This window comes from Glycine max, chromosome 12 (assembly GCF_000004515.6).
Source record: "Glycine max cultivar Williams 82 chromosome 12, Glycine_max_v4.0, whole genome shotgun sequence".
In the NCBI taxonomy this organism is placed as follows: domain Eukaryota; kingdom Viridiplantae; phylum Streptophyta; class Magnoliopsida; order Fabales; family Fabaceae; genus Glycine; species Glycine max.
Window position 1 is genome coordinate 10273371 of NC_038248.2, and position 11038 is coordinate 10284408.

At 37.3% G+C, this 11038-nt stretch overlaps 1 non-coding gene across 1 annotated transcript; it reads left to right on the top strand.

Annotated features, from left to right (window-relative positions):
* Positions 1–7900: 7900 nt before the first annotated feature.
* LOC112998660 (small nucleolar RNA R71) lies at positions 7901–8007 on the top strand. The gene has a single exon (XR_003263754.1). It is a non-coding gene; the product is annotated as a small nucleolar RNA R71 (small nucleolar RNA).
* The last annotated feature ends 3031 nt before the right edge of the window (positions 8008–11038 follow it).

The window sequence follows — 11038 nt, forward strand, 5'->3', positions numbered from 1 at the left end:
TTTATTGACCTCCTCCACCTTGAAGCACCTCTTATCTTCCTCTGGGTATTTAATCGCTTCAAAAAGGTTGAAGGTTACCTTTTGGTCATCGACGCTCATTTTCATATTACCATTCCCCATATCTACTACACAGTTGGCAGTCGTCATGAAGGGTCTGCCTAGGATAAGAGGAATCTTAATATCTTCTTCTATGTCCATGATAACAAAATCCACTGGAAAAGTAAAGTCACGGACTTTGACCAGGACATCTTCCACTACACCCGTACGGTCTTATGATTGATCAGTCTGCGAGCTGGAGCGTCATCTTGGTAGAGTCTATGATCGAGGTCGTACCCGAATCAAATAAATATTAAAATGTAGTAAATAGGAAGTGATCCTAGGTCGTTTCCCAACGAGCAATGATAAACCAAATGTTCATAACAGATAGTAGGAAATAGTAACAAACTGGGGGGGTTGTTTGCTTTTGTAAATTAAACAGCGAGTAAAATTGAATTAGAAAAATATCAGAATAAAAATACGTTGCTTCCCCTTGATTCACAAGCAAGTCTCTTATCCTAGGTTGTGAGAATTTATCCTTATTCAGTTCAACCACTTAATCCAACCCTAAATTAAATTACTAAGCGAAATTCAACATAAGGCATTCATTATGTGATTAAGCATCACATACACCAATTACTCATAAACGATCATTAGGCATGAACGTAAATTAAGTGCAGAGACAATTAATCAAGCACTAAGCATGCATGAATTAATAGCAACAAATTCATAGTAATTAGTGAAGAGGAAAAAGAACTGAACAGAATTTAACAATAATAATAGAACCTCAAAGAGAACTGTGCTTGATCCTCAAGAGAAAACAACGCTGTGGACTTAGCCTTCCATTAATCAAATAGAGAACGAAATTTTATTGATAAAACTAAAAGTCTGAACTGGAATTGTAAAAAACAAAAATAAAAGAGAAAGAGAAGAGAGACTCAAACTAAAAATGAAAAATAGAAGAGAGAGAGGAGAGAGAGAGAGACTAAACTAGAACCTTGGTGTTGTTATATAGTTTTTCAGTCCCAAAGCTTACAAATATGTTTTAAATCCAAGCCCATAAGTAAAATCAAATCAAATCTAGATAAGATAAGATAAGATATAGATGAAATAATATCTAGATGAGATCAAATCTAAATAATATCTAGATAAGATAAGATCTAATTTTGTAGAATAAATTAGTCTGCCCTCTTCAAGTTCAAGCCCAATTCTGGATTCAAGCTCAATCCTTCATTAATTCCTAAAATTAGATTAAAAACATCAAATTAGCTGGATGGGCCCAAATAATAAAACTGCCTAATAAATATGACAATTAAGACTAATCAGTATTTAAAATGGTGCAAAAAGGGTTAAGAAATAGGAGAAAATAATAGCACATCAAAACCCCCCATACTTAGCCTTTTGCACTCCTAGGCAAAATGAAATAAAGAACAAAATCCAAGGATATCAAAGAAAGACAAACAAAAACATTTACATATTTCTCAATGAACATCAAGGAATGAAAGGAATGGGTAACATCTAACATGAAGAGATCCAAAGAGTCAAGACATTCGTCAAAAATCATCCAAGCAACCCAATCATGGCAAAATAGTTAATCAGCTCAATAATGAAAAATGATTAAGCCTCACGAGATATACACTCTATCTCTCAAGTGTCTAGGCTATTATTTACTCTCGAAGCACCCATGAAAACAAACACCACATAGACTTGGCAAAATTATAAAATTGACAAACGACTTGACAACACATGCATATGAGGATCAAAAGGTCTTTAAAGGTTGTAATGGGGCCAAGGACAAGGTAGGGAAGAAAAATATGGAATAAGTAGCTAAATCCCAAAGGAATAGAGGAGCAATGGGGAATAAGTGAAAATTAAGCACAAGTAGTAAACCCAAACCCTCTAATATCAACAAAATCAACCAAGGCTCCCAAATCAAGTTCTCATATCAAGACCTTATTTATTCAACTTCACTTCTTTTCTTCTTCTTTTTTTTTTTTTTTGAATAGTACGAAATTGCAGAATTTGCAGCAATTGAATTTTTTTATTTTTTTTATTTTTTTTTTCATTTTTCATTTTTTTTAATTTTTTTTTATTGAACAGTACGAAATTGAAGATTAAAGAAAGAACTAGGCAATATATATATATACATCAAGCATGACCAAAATAAAACATTAAGCATGGCCAAAAATGATATCTTCCAATGAAACATACCCCCCCACACTTATTCCCAAAACAATTCCAAAGCTCCAAAATTCCTTAAGGGTAAGGTGATATCATGGTTTTTCACTTAAGGCTTGTAAAACAAAGAAAGGGGAAAATAGGCTCAAAGGGGCTATCAAAGAAATTAATTCAAGGTAAGTCCATTTGGCTAGAAGCTTATAAGAACGAAATTGCCTAAATCATTTCCAAATATGCATGTGAATTAGGAAGCATCAACAAGAATCAAGCCAAGGCTATTGTGCAAGCAATCAATGGGGCAAAACACACCAAAAGATTATGATGATGGATGGCTCAAATTCTCACAAAGGTAAACTTATCACTTTCAAATTGAGCTTTCAAAACTATCATGGCATGTAAAGGAAAAACAATGATTTCAAGTCACAAAATGTCAAGAGACTTTTATTTTCAGAACAATTACCCATTAATTGAACATATCCTATAATTCAAAGACAAACATGCAAATTTAACACAACAAAACTAACAAAATTAAACTAGAACCCAACAAAACTAACAAAATTAAACTAATTTAACACGACTAACAAAACCAAAACCAAAGAACACACTCCCCCCCCCCCCCCCATACTTAAACAACACATTGTCCTCAATGTGGCACAATTAAAAGATTAAAAGCAATTAAACCATCAAATAGAATCGGACAAATGTAATAAAAGTAAAGAAGGAGATAAGAAAGAAAAACTCCCTAAGTCATGGTAGAGGAAGAGTAGGGTGGAGTAAGGAAGTCTCTTCCACCACTACGTCCACTAAAGAAGGGTTTGTGAGGAATGGCTTAAGTCGGTGTCCATTGACCTTGAAGCTCTTGTTTGTGGAGTCGCTTTTGATCTCAACTGTACCATAAGGAAAAACATTAGTAACAACAAAAGGACCAATCCACTTAGACCTCAACTTACCACTCATGAGTCCAAGCTTAGAATTATACAATAACATTTTTTGCCCAACCATGAAGTCCTTCTTAATTATCATGCTATCATGGAACTTCTTGGTCTTTTCTTTGTAGAACATGACATTCTCATACGCTTCTAGGCGTATCTCATCTAACTCACTCAGTTGCAACTTTCTTTCCTCACCAGCTTGATCCATAGAGAAGTTGCAGGTCTTCACTGCCCAGTATGCTTTGTGCTCAATCTCCACTGGAAGATGGCATGCCTTTCCAAAGACAACCCGATAAGGAGACATTCCTATGGGTGCTTTGTAGGCAGTCCTATGTGCCCAAAGAGCATCATCTAGCCTGGTACTCCAATCTTTCCTGCTTGGTTGCACAATCTTCTCTAAAATTCGTTTGATCTCCCTGTTAGAAATTTCTGTCTGTCCATTGGTTTGGGGGTGGTATGGTGTGGATACCCTGTGGACAACCCCATACTTTTTAAGCAAGGCATGCATTGATTTGTTGCAAAAATGGTGATCACTAACCATTGCTTTAGGTACTCCAAACCTGCAAAACAGATTAGATCTGACAAAATCTACAACAACCTTAGCATCATTAGTTCTAGTGGGCTTGGCTTCCACCCATTTTCAAACATAATCAACTGCAAGGAGAATGTAAACATAACCAAAAGATACAGGAAAAGGGCCCATGAAATCTATACCCCAGACATCAAACACCTCACAGAATAGCATAGGTTGCTGAGGCATTTGTTGTCGCTATGAAAGTGCACTTCCTGCTCTCTGACACTGCTCACAAGTGCTACAAATATTCCACGCATCTTTAAAGATGGCGGGCCAATAAAAGCCACAATCAAGCACTTTGTGGGTTGTCCTTTGAACACCCAGATGACCTCCCGATCCAGAAGAAAGACAGAACTGCAGGACTGATTCAGTCTCATGATCTGGAATGCATCGTCTAATGACCTGATCACTGCACAATTTCCACAAGTAGGGGCCATCCCAAATAAAATGCTTAGCATTACTTTTAATTTTATCTTTTTGGGTCTTAGATGATAATGGAGGAAAAACAAAAGCAACTAAATAATTGACAATGTTAGCAAACCAGGGAGTAGAAAGAGAATCAGAAATACTATACAATATATATAAATGATCATTCGGGAAATCATCCCGAATGGGTGAGTCCTCATCAGACACATGTTCGATCCGACTCAAATGATCAGCAACTAAATTTTGTGCTCCGCTCCTATCACGGATCTCCAAGTCAAACTCTTGGAGCCAGAGCATCCATCGGATCAACCTAGGCTTTGAATCGGCCTTCTGCAACAAGTACTTTAAAGCTACATGGTCAGTATAAAAAATAATGCGAGTACCAAGCAAATAAGAACGAAATTTTTCAAGAGCAAAAACTACGGCTAGTAGCTCTTTCTCAGTAGTAGTATAATTCGCTTGGGCAGCATCTAAAGTCCTACAGCATAATATATCACCCTTGGTAATTTATCAATTTTCTGAGCAAGGACAGTCCCCAATGCATAAATTGATGCATCACACATAAGCTCAAAAGGGGTTGTCCAGTCGGGTGCCTGGATGATGGGGGTGGCAGTCAATGCTCTTTTGAGGCAATCAAAAGCCTCTTTGCTTTTATCATTAAAGTCAAACTCCACCTCCTTTTGCAACAAGTTGGATAGTGGAAGGGCTACTTTGCTAAAATCTCTTATAAAGCGCCTGTAGAATCCTGCATGACCAAGAAAAGATCACACCTCTCGCACGCAAGAGGGGTAAGGCAATTGTGAAATAACAGAAATTTTTACAGGATCTACTTCAATGTCCTTATTGGAAATAATGTGGCCTAAAACTATATCTTGCTCAACCATAAAATGACATTTTTCAAAATTTAGAACAAGGTTAGTTTCAGTGCATCTATTCAAAACCTTTTCCAGACTATCCAAACAAATATCAAAAGAGGATCCATATACAGTGAAATCATCCATAAACACCTCTATGCAATTTTCTAAAAAATCACTGAAAATACTGATCATGCACTGTTGGAAGGTACCAGGGGCATTGCACAGGTTGAAAGGCATCCTCCTATAGGAAAAAGTGCCAAAGGGGCAGGTGAATGTGGTCTTTTCCTGATCCTCAGGAGCAATAGTGATTAGCATATAACCAGAAAAATCGTCAAGGAAACAGTAGTGAGATTTACTTGCCAGGCGTTCAAGCATCTGGTCAATGAATGGCAGGGGAAAATGGTCATTTTTGGTAACCTGGTTCAGCCTCCTATAGTCGATGCAGACTCTCTAACTGTTCTGCACCCGAGTAGGAATCAGCTTCTCCTTCTCATTTTTTATCACGGTGAGGCCGGTTTTCTTCGGGACTACCTGGACGGGACTCACCCATTGGTTGTCGGAGATAGGATAAATGATTCCAGCTTGCAAAAGCTTGGTTACCTCCTTCTTCACTACATCAAGAATCATCGGGTTGAGTCTTCTTTGTGGTTGTCTTACTGGTTTAGCCCCATCCTCTAAATTTATCCGATGCATACATGTGTATGGGCTAATACTAGGAATGTCCGCCAGGGTCCAGCCTATAGCCTTCTTATGCTTCTTGAGAACTGATAATAACTTCTCCTCTTGCTCATCCGCAAGGGAGGCAGATATAATTATTGGAAAACTTTTGCTATCATCCAAGTAAGCATATTTTAAATTTGATGGCAGAGGCTTCAATTCTGGTGTGGGCGGCTGGATAATGGTAGAAAAAGATGGTTTCTCAGCCTGTACCTCATAAAGAAAGTCAGAGGTATGTGTACTTCCTAAAACATGGTTAGTTCTATCTGACTTTAGAAAATCAATCTCAAGAGGTAAAACATCACCAGACATGTAATCAATATCAATTTCAGATTCACTCTCACATCAAATTCAGCCATATGATCAAGTACAAATTCAGATTCAATGCATGAAGAGTGACAGGCAGGCAAATTAGAATGAAGATTAGTCATGTATTCATCAACAATATGGTCAATTATTTCAGCGTGAAATACAGAAAGATCTTCAGATGGGTGTTTCATGGCATCAAGAATATTAAAATGAACAGTTATAAAACCAAACTCCATAGATAGTGTGCCTACATATACATCTATCTTAATTCTAGTAGTTTTCATAAAAGGTCTGCCTGGAATGATGGGAACTGATCCTTGAGAAAATCCTTCCTCCATATTCAAAATATAAAAATCAACAGGGAAAATCAGTTCACCAACTCTAACTAAGACATCCTCTATGAAACCAGCAGGATAGGCAACACTTCTATTAGCTAAATGAATTACCACATCAGTTAACTGCAAAGGACCAAGAGATGGAGAATTAAAAATAGACAGAGGCATAACACTAACAGAAGCTCCTAAATCTAGCATGGCATTGTCAAACTTATTGTTCCCTATAATACAAGGTATGTTGAATGTACCTGGATCTTTACATTTTTCAGGGATTTGGGGAACAGATTTACCAATCAATGCGGAGACATTTATGCCCATACTAATTCTTTCGCTTCCTTTAAGCTTCCGCTTATTAGTGCACAACTCCTTCAAGAATTTAGCATATCTTAGAATTTGCTTTATTGCATCCAGCAGGGGTATGTTTACCTCTACTTTCCTAAATGTTTCCAAGATCTCCTTCTCTGCCTCTTCCATTTTTTTGTTGGAAATTGCTCTTGGAGGGAATGGAATAGGGATATGTTGCTTCTCTTTAGACTCACCTGCATAGAAATTGTTAGGTAACTTACTCTTTAAATTTTTGTCATTATCTTTTTATGGAGTAGAGTGAGGTTGGGCAGGTTCATTGGCGAATGAGAAAGATGCTACTGGTTGAGGTCCTTGACACTGCTTTCCTGACCTTAATGTAATGGCACTCACATTTTTGGGATTCTGGACAGATTGAGAAGGTAATCTATCAGAATTCTGGGACGGTTATTGATTTAACTGTGTAGCCAACTATCCCATCTGATTAGTTAAGCTTTGAATGGAGACTCTGGTCTCTTGTTGAAACTGCATGTTTTGCATAGTCATTTGTCTCACAAGTTCTTCAAGGGAAGGTTGTGGAGGGGCCTCAACTGTTTGCTATTTCTAGGGCTATTGTTGTTGTTGTTGTTGCTGGATTGGTGCAGGAACGTATGGTCTGCTTGGGCCAGCAGCATTTTGAAAATAAGGTTATTGTTGTTGCTGCTGTTGTGAAGGATTTGACCATCTAAGGTTGGGATGATTCCTCCATCTGGGATTGTACCTGCTGCTGGAGAGGTCATAATTATTCTATTGTGGCTGATTTTGCTGCTGAGGTTGAGGAGGTCTGTTGTAGATGTTTGCAGCATAAGCTTCAGGCTGTTTAATTGCTTCATATTGTTGCACAGAAGGGTAGAGGTTTGTGTGGTGGTCGGCAGAGGAGCATAAACCACAGATTTTGGCGACAGGTGCAGATATTTTATTCATAGCCAGTTGGGTTACCAGGTTAACCAAGGCATCTAGTTTACCTTCAAGCTTCTTAGTCTCACCTGATGAATTCGTGGCTACTTCATGCACTCCTCTAATGACAATAGCATCACTTCTGGCACTAAATTGCTGGGAGTTTGAAGCTATCTTCTCAATTAAATTTCTGGCTTCAGCAGGGGTCATGTCTCCAAGGGCTCCACCACTTCTATCATACTTCTCTCCATGTTGTTGAGTCCATCATAAAAATATTAGAGGAGAAGCTGCTCTGAAATCTGGTGGTGAGGGCAACTAGCACATAATTTTTTAAATCTCTCTCAGTATTCATATAGGCTCTCTCCACTGAGTTGTCTAATGCCTGAAATATCTATTCTGATGGTCGTGGTCCTGGAAACAGGGAAAATTTTTTCTAAGAATACTCTCTTGAGGTCATCCCAGCTCGTGATGGACCTTGGAGCAAGGTAATATAGCTAGTCCTTTGCCACTCCCTCTAAAGAATGAGGAAAGGCCTTCAGAAATATGTGATCCTCCTGGACATCTGGCGGTTTCATGGTGGAGCAGACAATATGGAATTCTTTCAGATGCTTGTGTGGGCCTTCACCTGCAGGGCCATGAAACTTTGGAAGCAAATGGATCAGTCCAGTTTTAAGAACATATGGGACATCCTCATCAGGGTATTGGATGCACAAGCTTTCGTAGGTGAAATCAGGTGCAGCCAATTCCCTTAGAGTCCTCTCACGGGGTGGAGGGTGTGCCATGTTCTCAGAATATTCAAAATCAGAATGCTCAAAACTATAATGCTCAAAATCACCAATAACAGAATGCTCAGGATGCTCAAAAGGTACTAAATGATGTCTAACTAATCTATGAAATGTCCTATCTATCTCAGGATGAAAGGGTTGTAAGTCATATGGATTTCCTCTACTCATACACTAAATTCGGCATGCACAATTAGTTGCCTTCTTATGCTAGTAACAATGTAGGTTTGAACTACAGCTACCATCAAATGATATCCAAATGACTTGAAATTTTGTGAGAAACCTTATAAAATGATAAGAAGATAGCACAAAAAATTTCAAATGACAATTCGAAGTCTAACTATATAAGCTAAAAATGATAAGTTAAGAAAAATAAGAGAATAATACTTGAAAAATAAAAAACTTTTTGACAGAATCACTTTTTTTTGGACGATGGAGACCTCAGCCAGCCTATGGCAAGATGCCATAACATAGGAAATTTTTTTCTACCCCAAATACATATATAGTAATTGCGATTCTGATAACCGGAGCAAAAGTTATGGCCGTTTGAAGTTTTGACAAAAATCAAATTTGCTACTTTTTTGGAACTTTCAAATCTGACCAAACTAAAGGCTCTAGCTATTTTTCCCACAAAATATAGATTAAAATAAGTTACCACAAAAAAATTCAGCCAAAAATAACAACTCTAGCTACTAAAACAAAAAATCTCAAATAATTCAGCAAGGGTGGTCGCTAAAATCCGTCGCTACATGATTTCCACTACTACTCTGTTTTGTCGCAAGCAAAAGTGGTCGCTAAATTCGTCGCAAAACACCCAAAACTGAAACAGGGGAAGCGCTTAATAGAAAAACTAAAACAGAACACACACTAAACAAAATACCAAGACACTAAACAACACTAACAATTAAACATAAAACACGAAAGAATTAAACACTAACACGACACTAGTTATTATGAACCTTTGGACACTGCTCCCCGGCAACGGCACCAAATTTGATCGAGGCCGTACCCGAATCAAATAAATATTAAAATGTAGTAACTAGGAAGTGATCCTAGGTCGTTTCCCAAGGAGCAATGATAAACCAAATGTTCATAACAGATAGTAGGAAATAGTAACAGATTTGGGGGGGGGGGGAGGGGGTTGTTTGCTTTTGTAAATTAAACAGCGAGTAAAATTGAATTAGAAAAATATCAGAATTAAAATACGTTGCTTCCCCTTGATTCACAAGTAAGTCTCTTATCCTAGGTTGTGAGAATTTATCTTTATTTAGTTCAACCACTTAATCCAACCCTAAATTAAATTACTAAGCGAAATTCAACATAAGGCATTCATTATGTGATTAAGCATCACATACACCAATTACTCATAAATGATCATTAAGCATGAACGTAAACTAAGCGCAGAGACAATTAATCAAGCACTAAGCATGCATGAATTAATAGCAACAAATTCATAGTAATTAGTGAAGAGGAAAAAGAACTGAATAGAATTTAACAATAATAATAGAACCTCAAAGAGAACTGTGCTTGATCTTCAAGAGAAAACAACGTTGTGGACTTAGCCTTCCATTAATCAAATAGAGAATGAAATTTTATTGATAAAACTAAAAGTCTGAACTGGAATTGTAAAAAATGAAAATAAAAGAGAAAGAGAAGAGAAACTCAAACTAAAAACAAAAAATAGAAGAAAGAGAGAGAGACTAAACTAGAACCTTGGTGTTGTTATATAGTTTTCAGCCCCAAAGCTTACAAATCTGTTTTAAATCCAAGCCAATAAGTAAAATCAAATCAAATCTAGATAAGATAAGATCTAGATGAAATAATATCTAGATGAGATCAAATCTAAATAATATCTAGATAAGATAAGATAAGATAAGATCTAATTTTGTAGAATAAATTAGTCTGCCCTCTTCAAGTCCAAGCCCAATTCTGGATTCAAGCCCAATGCTTCATTAATTCTTGAAATTAGATTAAAAACATCAAATTAGCTTAATGGGCCCAAATAATAAAACTGCCTAATAAATTTGACAATTAAGACTAATCAGTATTTAAAATGGTTCAAAAAGGGTTAAGAAATAGGAGAAAATAATGACACATCAGTCTATCTTCAGATTTCCAATTCTTCTACACATTGACAGGGGCATCAATTTGATGCTTGCCCCTAAGTCAATGAGAGCCTTCCTATTATGACTCATTCCCTATGGTGCAAGGGATTGTCACATTCCTGGGGTCTTTCAATTTCTTGGGCAGCTTCCTTTGTATCAATGCACTGCAATTGCCTCCCACCACAATGCTCTCATTATCAATGTACTTCCCCTTCTTGGTGAGGATGTCCTTCATGAATTTGGTGTAAAGCGACATCTGCTGCAAGGATTCCCCAAATAGCATGGTTATCTCCAAGAAACGCTTGAAGTAACACTCCTTATTTTTCTTTGATGGCACTAAAGGATATGAGATCTCCTTTAGAGGGGCTAGTGGCTCTTCTTCCCTAGCCTCTCTGGCTATCTGGCTTTTGGTCTTAAAGGTTAAGACCTTCTTCTCTTCTTCTTTCTTTTTCTCTTCTTTCTTCTTCTCTTCTTCCTCTTTTTCTCCTTCTTTGTTTGCCCTTTCTTCCTCAGACTGGTCTCCTTCAGCTTTCTCTTCTTCTCCTTGC